Consider the following 11,531-nt stretch of genomic DNA (forward strand, 5'->3'; position numbering starts at 1 on the left):
AGATTTCAGTACAACTAAGATTGCCTTTCATGACCTTAAATGTCATCCACGTCAGATTTAATTCCAAACACTAAATTTTTCATTTTCATTAGTCAGCCCAGGAGAGAGATGATAATGCTTTATCATGATGTCCAAGATGGGTATTAGCATGTGAATAATAATTTATTTTCTAGAAATACATACTGCTCGGTTTATATTTCTATTTCAACAGTAAAACCTTTGCCGTATAATGCATGTAGAGCTCCCACCTGCAAACGTGATTATTCTGCACTGTTGACATCACATTACTATGCAATCAATACTTTGGCATGACTTGCATATTTTTTAGTTACTCTGGATATTTGCTACTTTATAATTCTGCTTGAATAAAGAAATCTTTCCTACTTTCCCACTATCCTAGTGCATTTTTGGTTAGTAATAACACATTTCCACATGAACAGCAAATCGGATGGGAGAACTGTCCCTCACACCCCCATATATCAGCAAGATGATTTGGCCGAAGGGAAATTTCAGTGGTGTATGAGAGATTCTGAGGGGGGAAGGAAGAGGAAGAATTATTTTTTCATTTGGCATTCAAACAACTGTTTAATATGAATTAGTTTCACAGACAACCCAATCTTGGGCTGTGTACTGCTGAGCATATTATCTGAAACAATCTAGCAAAGTCTCCTAGAGTATTATCTGAGTTCAGGCTGAAGGGCTGGTGCCAGAGTTTCCAGGTGGACCACCTGACAAAATTGTATTAGAAGTGAACCATAAGAAGGTTTAATCAGATTCTTTTAAAGAAAAGGTTCATAAATCCATTAGACTCACTAGCAAAACTGATTGCCTTGAGTGGGGTGTGGATTTGTATCCTTTCATGTTCTAAACAAACAGCCAAGCTTAGTCCAGTATTATATATTTCCTCTTGTTCGGGAAAGCTGGCAACATCAAACCACCCAATTGAAAAAGCAGCTAGTTTCAGAATTCCCCTGCAAGATACAAGTTACAGAGACCTCAATTTCTATTAGGAGGCTAGTAAGGCAAGGATATGAAAGGATGTCAGAAATCCCATCCTTGCCCTTGGGAGCCTAGGTCACTTGTATTTCTAATGGGATCTTTCCTCACAGGCAAGTCTCCATCAGAATCACACCTGTGATTTAATTAGGATGCATCAAACCAGAAGAATTTTCACAAAAGTTATTTTGCTTTGATTAAATAGGTGTTTTCTGATAAGGCTTGGTCAGAGCATTCTTTACCAGTGTTGGTGACCTCAGTTCTTGTACCCCTGTTACAAAGAGCTGTAATAAGTTATATTCAGATTCCACAGCTTTCATCAACTCCAAGCATCTAGAAAGGTGCTTGCCTATTTTGGATAACAAATATAGACATAGCATTTCTATCTGATGAAGTTTATGCATCAGCCAGATGTACAAGGGTCCTAAAATGCAGTAACTGACATGAAATTATACAGATAAGGCAATAATGAAGTCTGAGTTAGGACTTGGGTTTTCTATCTGTCTCCTGCAAATAGTCTCTAATGCTTGCACCTATGTTTATGTACTACAGCTTCAGGCATACTTTCTTTGATGGATCATAATACTCCTGTGATGCTGCTAAATCTCACAAACTAATATTCAAGCAAGAACCAATTAGAGGTAGACTGACCTGATTTGTTTAAAATCAGGATATGTAATTCTGAAGCAGCTCCTTGACTGGTGACAATCTATGAAAGGTATGTGACTGAACTTCACTGAACTTCATGACAACTTTATGAAATACTTCAGCATTGTTCTTCCTGTGGCATTTTAGATGAGACTGAGGCCAGATGTAAAGATTGCTCTTTTCCAGTGACAGTTAGTGAGCAAAATCCACAGGGTATGTTTTCAGAGGTACCAAGGACATAGACATGTTCCTTATACTGTAAGGCAGACAACATTAGGAGTTGTGTCACCTGCAGTTCAGCCTGGGTTGTCTCCAAAAGGCCACTTTATTGACACTAACCTGCTCCATTTGTTTCTACCCAAAAAGGCCATTCAGAAACAAAAGCCAAGTAAGGATGTTTAGCAGCATCTACTAATGATACTGTTAAAATAGCAGATTATGTGACTTTGTGCCCTCTGTTACTTTCACATGCAGTTCCAGAAGTTCTTAGTAATGTCTAAATCCTTGTGTTTTGGAGCCTTCCTTTGTCTTGCTCTCTTCGGTATGTGGTACTCACTCCAGCAGCTGAAGTTATACTTAAAGTGTTATCTGGATAGAGAAACCAGACATTTTCTGCAGAGGACACCCAGCTGCGACTATTTCAAAGTTTTTTTCTTCAGAATGTGTTGGTTTCTTTTTCTTTTTTTTTTTTTTTCAGTATAGGTAAAGCAGAAATATGTGACTGGTTTTCCCTTACACAGTGCTCACGCTGTGGTATATGAAGTTTCATAAAAGGTATCAGCAATTCATTTGTACGAGCAAGAGATCACAGTTCTTACACATGTTAATACAGAAGGTTACCATAAGACTTCATGGCAATGGGAAATAGAAAAATTTGGTTCTTTATGGGACCCAGCTACAGTCACCATGAGCGAAACACAAAAAACCCATGTGGAGGATCTGCATCAATTTCCTTAATGAGGATAGTAGCAGTGCACCACAGCATGGAACCAAAAGCAAATGAGCAAAGTTGCAAAGAATACAAAATTTCCCTTTCACAGGAAATTTCAGGATTTCAGGATTTATTTTGCTTCTGAAGCAGAATAAAATCAAATCACTTTAAGTGACGTTTTCAAAACAATTTCATTTTAGACTCCAGTCTTTAATCTCAATTTAAAATATAACACATTCTGAAGGAGTAATTTTAAAATGAAAAGTGGAGTCACTGTTCTGAAAAGGTTAATATGGGGTATTTTAACCTTACTGAAGGAGTTGTAATTGTTTTCCAGATTTTGTTGAAGTTGACACTTTTTCAGAAGAGCTTTGTTTTCAATCAAACAGCAGTTTTCCACTGAAAAAACATTTGGTTGGAAAAGTTCCACTCCAGCTAGATGAAGCATGGGAGGTTTGTAGATAAGGAGAATATAATTAGCTACGATAGAAATTTTGTCAGAAGGCTGAGGCTGAGAGCTCTCATGCACTGGATAAATACCACTGCACTCCTGAAAAGAGGACAAGCAACTAGGGCTGTTATTTTGCTTCCCTTCCAAAAGGTTGCTGCTGCTGTACTACATCAGTGTCCTCCCTGCCTAATCACACCAGTTCTACACCGACACAGTGGGGATGAGAAAAGACAATTACTTGCTGAGGACCTGTTTTTGGGAAAAAATTTGAGCATATGCTCTGCTTTTGCAGAGTGTTAACAGAAATCTCAGAGGTTACACAAAAGTCTCTGGGACGTCTCTCGCAGCAGGAGCTGTGAGACAGCAGCAGTAGCACTGCTGAACTGCCCATGGTCTGCTCTCTCAGACATCTCTTTCTCAAGATGTGATCTCATAAGATACTATTGAGGCTGCTGGGATGACAAAGCACAGATTTATGCAGTAACAGGATTTCTTTTTCTGCTGACTTACGAAAGCCAAAATGGGAAACATATCTCCTAGAAATACTAGAAATGCACAAATATAAATGAAAAAAAAATATTCCTTTGGGCTGTTATTCAGAATTTTCATTCACTTTTTAATAGGTGAAAGGAAGCATTGATACACAGGTCTGCATCATATTTTGCTAAGACAGGAATCACTGCCTTAAGGAAAACTTCTTAATCTTGTTGATTTTACAAGGGCACATACTTATTCCTGGAATGTACGAAGGATCTTCCTTCACAATGAAGTAACCCATGCCAAGAAGCACCAGAAAGAAGCTGGGGTAGAAGGCAAATAATTTCCTCTACTAGGAAAAGCAGCATAGTGGAGAGTAATTGTCCAAAAATGTTATTGCTCAATTTCTCACTCAAACTCATTTAGCTAATGAGGGTCAAATCCCATTTTCATATTGAAAGGGTAGGATGACTTTTTATTAAGGCAAGTATGACTCTACTTGTTTTATCATTATTTCTACCAAAACAAAATCTGTAGGCTGAAGATTGCTGTATTCCAATTAGTATCACACTTTGCAAGGAAAGCATCCAATCATTGTGAGAAAATTGTGTTTCTCTATTAAACTAGCTGTCTGTGGAGGCTTGGTGTTCATTTTGATTTACTGCTGGCATAAAATAGATGCCAAAAATTTATGTAGGTTCAAAACTCCGGCACAGTTAGTTCAGGAAAAAAAATTCACAAAGGGCTATTAAACATGAAACTGCGGCCCAGGATACTTTGAGCCACAGGCTGTTGAAAGATGTGTTATATGTCAAAAAAGTGTAACAAAATGTTTACCTAGCTTTCTTCCCTAAGCATCCTTTCTCTCTGGTGAAGACTAAATGACAAAGTTAAGGCCCCATCTCAATGGGCAAAATATGTTTTAGTGTGGCTGCAAAAGGCAGTCCTTGGAAATCTGAATATTCCCACCTTAGGCTGTCACTGATCTGTTGCTATATCTTCATAATGTGTTTTTATACTAGTGATGTGCTCATGAATGCAGCAACAGGTTGTTGTCCTGCTCCTTGCCTGCAGAACAGCAGTTGATTGAATACTTGCTGCAAGTATGTAGAAGTGCAAAAGAAAAAAACCAAAACAACGAGACCAAACTCAAGCAAACCAACCCTCAAGTTCTTGAAAATTTGTTTTTTAAAAAAATTAAATTTCTCACAAATCAAACCTGCATAGGGCAGGGGAGCAGACTGTCTGAGCTGGGGTAGCAGTGAGTTATTAAGACATGCTAAGAGCACTGAAAACAACTTATCACTTTCCTCAACTACAACATGGGAAAAGTGTCATAGTGAAGCGGAATTAATCAGAGCTGATTTCTGGCGACCTCTTTCTGAGTAGCAGGACTCTGCATTTCATTCAATCAACTGAAAGTGATGTACTCAAAGTGATGCTTCTCTGTGGCCTTGGTTTCCTTGGCTTCCTAGGATTAAAAATGACCCTAAATTAATGCCCTCAATTAAAAATGCCCTTAAATATTTACACTCTGTAAAGAGTGTTTCTAGGATTTCCAGACTGGCCTCACAGTCTCTCAGAACAAATTAAGCTGATCTATTTTCATTTTTCCTGGATGAATGCACTCAAGTGACACTTGTGGTCTGATCCCACATTCTCCTTGCTGCTCCTGTTCACCTGACACTGCTTCTCATACCCCACTGGTACATTAGGTACATCACAAGGTGTCGGTGGAGTCCCAGTGCAAAAGAAACCAAATTAAATAGTCTTTCCTCCTTCCCTATGGAGAGTGATGACTGGAACCAATGGAAAATTAACTGCAGGTGGCTCAGAATCACTGATGCTTTATTGCCTGCTGATTTCTCATTGGAGAACCTCAGTCTCCTTTCATTTACACACATTTCCTCCTTTCCAGTGGAAGGGGCACTTAGGAGCAAATAACTTTTCTGTAAATTGGGCCATATGTCTAGTCCTCCAGGGGACCACAGTTTCAGCCCTCATCTAGAAATTTCAGAATAAATCAGAATATGACAGATCCTGCACTAGAAGTGCTTTACTGTTTATGTGAGAGCTTTGTCCTACCAATGGACTGGCTACTTGCATTTGAAATCCTTTGCTCATCTGGAAATTCTCTGATCCACTATCTGACAGGAGAAATGTCTCTCCTATCCCCGTCTCAAAAGACTTTCTTACTGGATCATTTCCTGGAAAGCATGTCCAGCAGAGTGTCACAAGCAATCATTTTTCTGTCTAGCCAACAGTTGGCTTTTTAACTTGGCTTTCTATAGGTGTTACATGAATATGAAGTCCTCCTGTGACAGCAAAAAGTGCAGATGTCATAATATACATAGCAATATATTCTCAAACTACCAGAGCCATTTCCTCCTCTTTTGTTCCCTTTTATGACCCTGATGTCATTTGGAATAAACTGTAATTGGGTCATTTTGTCATCCGCTGAGCAGCCTCCATTAACAAACCTTTACAGCAGTAAGTGCTGGTAGCAGGATCTCTGTCACAGGCAGTTGCCACTTAGTGAAGTTTCACAAACATATCTTCATTATTTATGCATGCTGTGCTTTATTACCGACGCCAGGTGTGAGCCAGGAGCACTTCAGTACACACAGGCAGCTAGAGAGGTCAGATGTCAGCACTGAAGTAATAACGATAAAAAAACTGAACAAGAGAGGTGTGTTCTCACGTCACTGTCAGCGGCCCTGTGCCTCGCCAGGCACTGCAGCCGTGCCTCTGCTTTATAGTGGTGCTTTAAGCCATCATGGAGATCACAAATATCCCTATGTTCATCCTCAAACACCTATGCATAGGCTTACAATAAAGAAAATTCTGACTAAAATTATGTTTCTGAGCTGTAGGAAATACTACATGTGGAATAATTGTATCTGTCCAGATTGATTCCACTGAAACCAAAGAAATTATGACAGATTAAGGTCAATGTACGTAAATGAATCATGACCATGAGTTTTACAGGTTTCATTCTATTTTTAAAGTTGATGGCAAAACTATAAATATATTCCCACAGACTTTTACAGGGCAAAACCCAGCCTCAGGTTTTAAAACAGCCAACCTATTGTTTTAGAACAGCACATAGGAGCTTTGAATTAGCTGTTAGGTTTCTTCTATGTTATCATATTGTACTTGTAATATATGAAAGATTACAAAATTTAATTAGGGAATGGTTCTTAGGTCATAGCAAAATTGGCACACTAAACACACAATAATGTCTACTTTACTTTTAATTAAACAGCTTCCCCTTAAAGGTTTTTAATCACTAGTTTAGATAAGTGGGATTTGTAATGATTGTTAAGGAACTGTGAAGAGTGGCTGAAAACATGCACCTGCATGCAGTTAGAAAAGGGTATTATGGAAAATGTTATTGAGACCGTAGGAAAGCTTTTCTTTATGTTTACTATATTGTTAGAATGATGAATACTGTCATAACTCTCACTAAAGCTGGAAAATCCTTTTACAGTAGCTTGTTAAAAGCCATCTTGATGTTAAGCTTTAAAAGTACCCTCCATCATTAGTGCAGTCTTTATTTGTGCTTACCAAGTAGGAGTGCAATGTAAAATATTCCAGCTCCACCAACTGACATGAAGGTAACATTAAAGAAATATAAATTGGAAGAAAACATTTCATTGAAAATTATATATTAAACTTCAAAACTTTGGACTTTTCTCTGGGACTTTCCACTCCCCTTTTCTTTAAAGACACTGCTTATACATATAATCATATCTCTCCCCATTTATTCTTTGGTTTATTGCTGGAGTAGGTTAATTGCAACTCTCAAATCACACATTTATCTGGTAATTTTAATTGTTTTTTCCATGCACTTTATTAAGAGTGGTGTGTGATTTAAAAAATCTTATTTGGTATCAATTTCAGCAAGAAAACTTCAAGTACTCATGCTTTTCTCTCTGGCAGCAGACCTCTTCTCATCTAAGCAGTATTTTGTATAGTGTCTTTTCCATGGATGTATATCCTGTCATTTAAAGCAATATGAAATAATGTCTAAAGACCCTTTGACAGGAAATTAGGAATGACACATTTGAGATAAAAGGGTGCAGCCACTGAAACTGTGTCTGATGAAGATTTAGAGCAATGACTGAAGCGCGTGAATTGTTTATCCATTCTGCCATGCTATTGCTGCAAGCCAAGAGAGGTGTAATAATTTATTTGGAAAACCACAGTTTAGTACAGTGAGAAAAAGTAATCTACCATGGCTCTGACAGGCCAGGCAGATAGATATGAAAAAGAGAAACAGATCTATTTCTCGAGATGTAGGCAACAATTATGAATGAATAGACAGCTACCTTAATATACGAGTTGCCATCTCTCATCTGCTTCAGCAGATGGCTTATTGTGTGAACTCTGCTCCAAGTTACCCATTCAAAGGTTTGATGTTTCTGAATATAATGCATCAAGAGCCTTTCTACAGATCAGTATATATATATATATATGAAAACAATCTTCTTGTTTGTGGCAAGCCCATTCTTCCAAAGACTACAGCTGTTTTTGCTGTAAATTATATTAAGAGGTCTAAGCTGTTTAGCCACCACAATAACATTACATTGCTTTGATTGCTAAAATCTACCTCTGAATTTTCCATTCCTCTGCTGTCTCATTTCTCCTCCTCAGTTCCTGTATTTTGCATGAAGTGGTCCAGCAGCTTTCGAGTAGCTGCCTCCACACCCCGGGTGCTGGTGCCATCCTGCAGCTGCCCGAGGGAGGCTGCAGCCAGTGCAGCCTGAGCGAGCTGCCGCTGCTTCAGCACTCTGCTGGCTGGGTCTCCCCCATGTCCATTAAAAATGAGAAGTAGGCTGAAATGCCAATTAGATAATGTCGACATTTGGCAAACAGAGTTGTCTGCCAGTATGCAGGCAGTCTGGGCAGTGTCACAACGAATCCGTCAAGAGGCATAGAGTCTCCCCATGGGATTCAAAATCCAGCTGTCACTCAAAGCTACTGTATATGGGATTTGGGTGTCAGGGTAGCTGGGGGAGGGGGTTGATTTCCTATGGAAAGTGGGTGAAATGCTTCTCCTAGATTTCTATGACATCCATTTTATATGTACCCATCTGAGTCCTGAAGTTGCTACGTGAAGGAGAAGGTGTAATGCACCTACATGAGCAACTTCCTAGAAGTTTCCTTAGCATCCTACAAGATTATAACACAAGCATTTGTAAAAAAATAGTGAGCTTGGGTTTTCTAACTACTCCAAAGTTTCAAAAAAACATGGCAACATGTCCCAAATGACAAGGCCCTGCAATTTGCTCATGCGAGGTGTAAAACTTGCTCCACCAAGGTAGAAGGGAATAGAGTGAAGGGTCCTCCTGGAAAGGAGCATCAATTCTCTTCTCTTGATCTCTGAAAAACTTAATACTGAAGTATGAAAGCACACGCTTACAAATATGTGATTTCATAAAAAATGCAGATTGATATGATGTCAAATTAGTTCGGCTGGTTAGAGCATGGTGCTGGTAATGTCAGGGTTGTGGGTTTGATCCCCATATGGGCCACTTACTTAAGAGTTGGACTTGATGACCCCCATAGGTCCCTTCCAACTCAGAATGTTCTGTGATTCTGTGAAAAGGTGTTTTCAAACAAAGCATAATATGTTTTTTTGCTATTTTTGCTTTCTCTTTCCATTAAAGTGTTTATACAAATTAGCAATCTCTATACAAATCTACAAGTAGTAGATTCCTTAGAGAAGAGGAGTAAGGTAATATTTAGCAAATGCTTGAAGTTGTTGCTGCAAGCCTTGAGTAATTCTGTGCCTCTGCCTTAGAAAAGGAAAGGACTAAAACCATACTGATGAACCTTAATCTTATTAGAGATCCATGCCTCAGCTGATCTTGTAACACTACAGACTGACTGCCATGAGTGACACTAGCTTGGGGATTAGGGTGTCAGAGGACCCAAGTGAGAAGCAACATCCAGAATATCATAAAGTTGATAGTAGCCGTGGAAGATGAAGCATATTCAAATATGATAGAGCATTTATCAGACATCCTGTGCAATCAGCCAAAGCCTGCTTGAGGATTATTCTATGTATTGGTGCTCTTGACAGCTGGGAGATGCATGGATGTCTTCTGCAAATACAAATTTTCTTTTTGCCTCACTTACATATTCTTGCGACTTGTGTCCCCACGTTGAAGTTTTTCAGTCAGGTTTGGTATAACTTTTCATATTGAATTTACACAGAAACCAGTGAGGTTTCCCATGTCTTCATCAGAAGGGAGTGCACTAAGCTCGTTGATAAAAGGCATCATTTCAGAATCAAGGTCAGATAAAATTTCTCTGTCTTTAGAACCATGTTGGTAAAATTGCCATTTTAAACAGGTGGATGTTCAACCACCATTGTCCTGTCAGGAAAGATGTGACATGATCAAGGAATATTTGTTAAACATGAAGAACTACAAAGGTTAAACACAATGCTTTAACATAAGTGCCAATATAGTAATTAAACTGTTGCAAGAATAATTTTTTTTATTTTTACTTTTTTCTTTTGAAATTCAGCATTTCGTGAGGACTAAGATTTTCATTTCCCTCAGCAGGTTGTGTAAACAAGGAAAGATTGTACTATCAGACTCCTATTAAGGGTTCTGCATACAAAGCTACAGAAGCAGAAGCTACAGAGTCAGAAGCAGAGCTCTGGCTAATACGCAAGATAAGACAGAGTGGTCCCTGGGCCTGTGGTGGGAAAGTGCTCTTTTGACACTTAGGTCTGGTGAGCACCATGAATTAGTGGAAAATTGAGTTTTGAAAATGCAGACTTAGAAAAATAAACAGACCTCTTTGTCTTCTCTGAAGTCTACTGCTCCATAATCTGAAAGACTTTACATCTTAATCTTGCAGCGGCCAAGGAGAGCATTTTATTCGGATAAAGAAAAGCAGAAATCTATTCCTTGTGTGATGCTAGAGAACAGTACTTGGAAGAAGGAAGAGTTGGAAGAGAAGAAGCTTCAACACTGTTTGGGGGGGCAATCCTCTTAGAGGGAGATGGGAGAGGTAGAGTAAGTTTGAGCCTGTAATAGAATCACAGAATATGCAGAGTTGGAAAGAACCTTCAATGATCATCAAATACAACTCCTAGCCCTGCATAGGACCATCCCCAAGTGTCACACCATGTGCTTGAGACCATTGTCCATATGCTCCTTGAACTCTGTCAGGTTTGGTGCTGTGACCACTTCCCCGGGGAGCTGCTCCAGTGCCCAACCACCCTCTGGGTGAGGAACCTCTTTCTAACACCCAGCCTAAACCCCCACGACACAACTTCAGGCCATTCCGTCAGGTCCTGTCACTGGTCACCACAGAGAGAGATCACTGCCTGCCCCTCCTCTTCCCCTCATGAGGAAGTTGTAACTGCAATGAGGTCTCCCCTCCGTCTCCTCTAGGCTGAACAGACCAAGTGCCCTCAGTTGCTCCTCACATGCCTTCCCCTCAAGGGCCTTCACCATCTTCATGGACCTCCTTTGGACACTCTCTAACAGTTTAATGTCTTTCTTATATTGACAGCAGACTCACTGGCACGGTGTGGGAAGTGGGGGAAGGTCAACATGGAGAGCTAGTGGTGATAACTGAGGTATTTCACCAGGAGGCACAGGTTAGACAGGTTTTGTTGGCCTGAAACCCCTTGCTCTGGAGCACACTTGCTTCTCAGAAGACTTGTAGTCACTGAATTGACACAGGCTCTTCTTTCCACAGCTTCTTGCCAGAAATGAGTAGAATAATGCTTTATCCTGAATGTGTATGAACCCTAGCAAGCTGTAAAAGACCCACTTATCCTGGCCATGCTGACTCCTAGCCCCAGATGCTTTCCTCTGTACATCTGTAAATGCTGTGGGATCCTTCAGTGTCTGACTCTCCCCCACACATACTGCAGAGAGTACTCAGAATAAAAGAAATATTGCAAAGATTTTCTTCCCTATTTGTTTTTACTAAAGTTACTGCATTTTTTCTCTTACACAGGACTGGATATGTCTTAATGTTTCTGCATGATATTGTAAA

This window comes from Motacilla alba, chromosome 2 (assembly GCF_015832195.1).
Source record: "Motacilla alba alba isolate MOTALB_02 chromosome 2, Motacilla_alba_V1.0_pri, whole genome shotgun sequence".
NCBI lineage: Eukaryota > Metazoa > Chordata > Aves > Passeriformes > Motacillidae > Motacilla > Motacilla alba.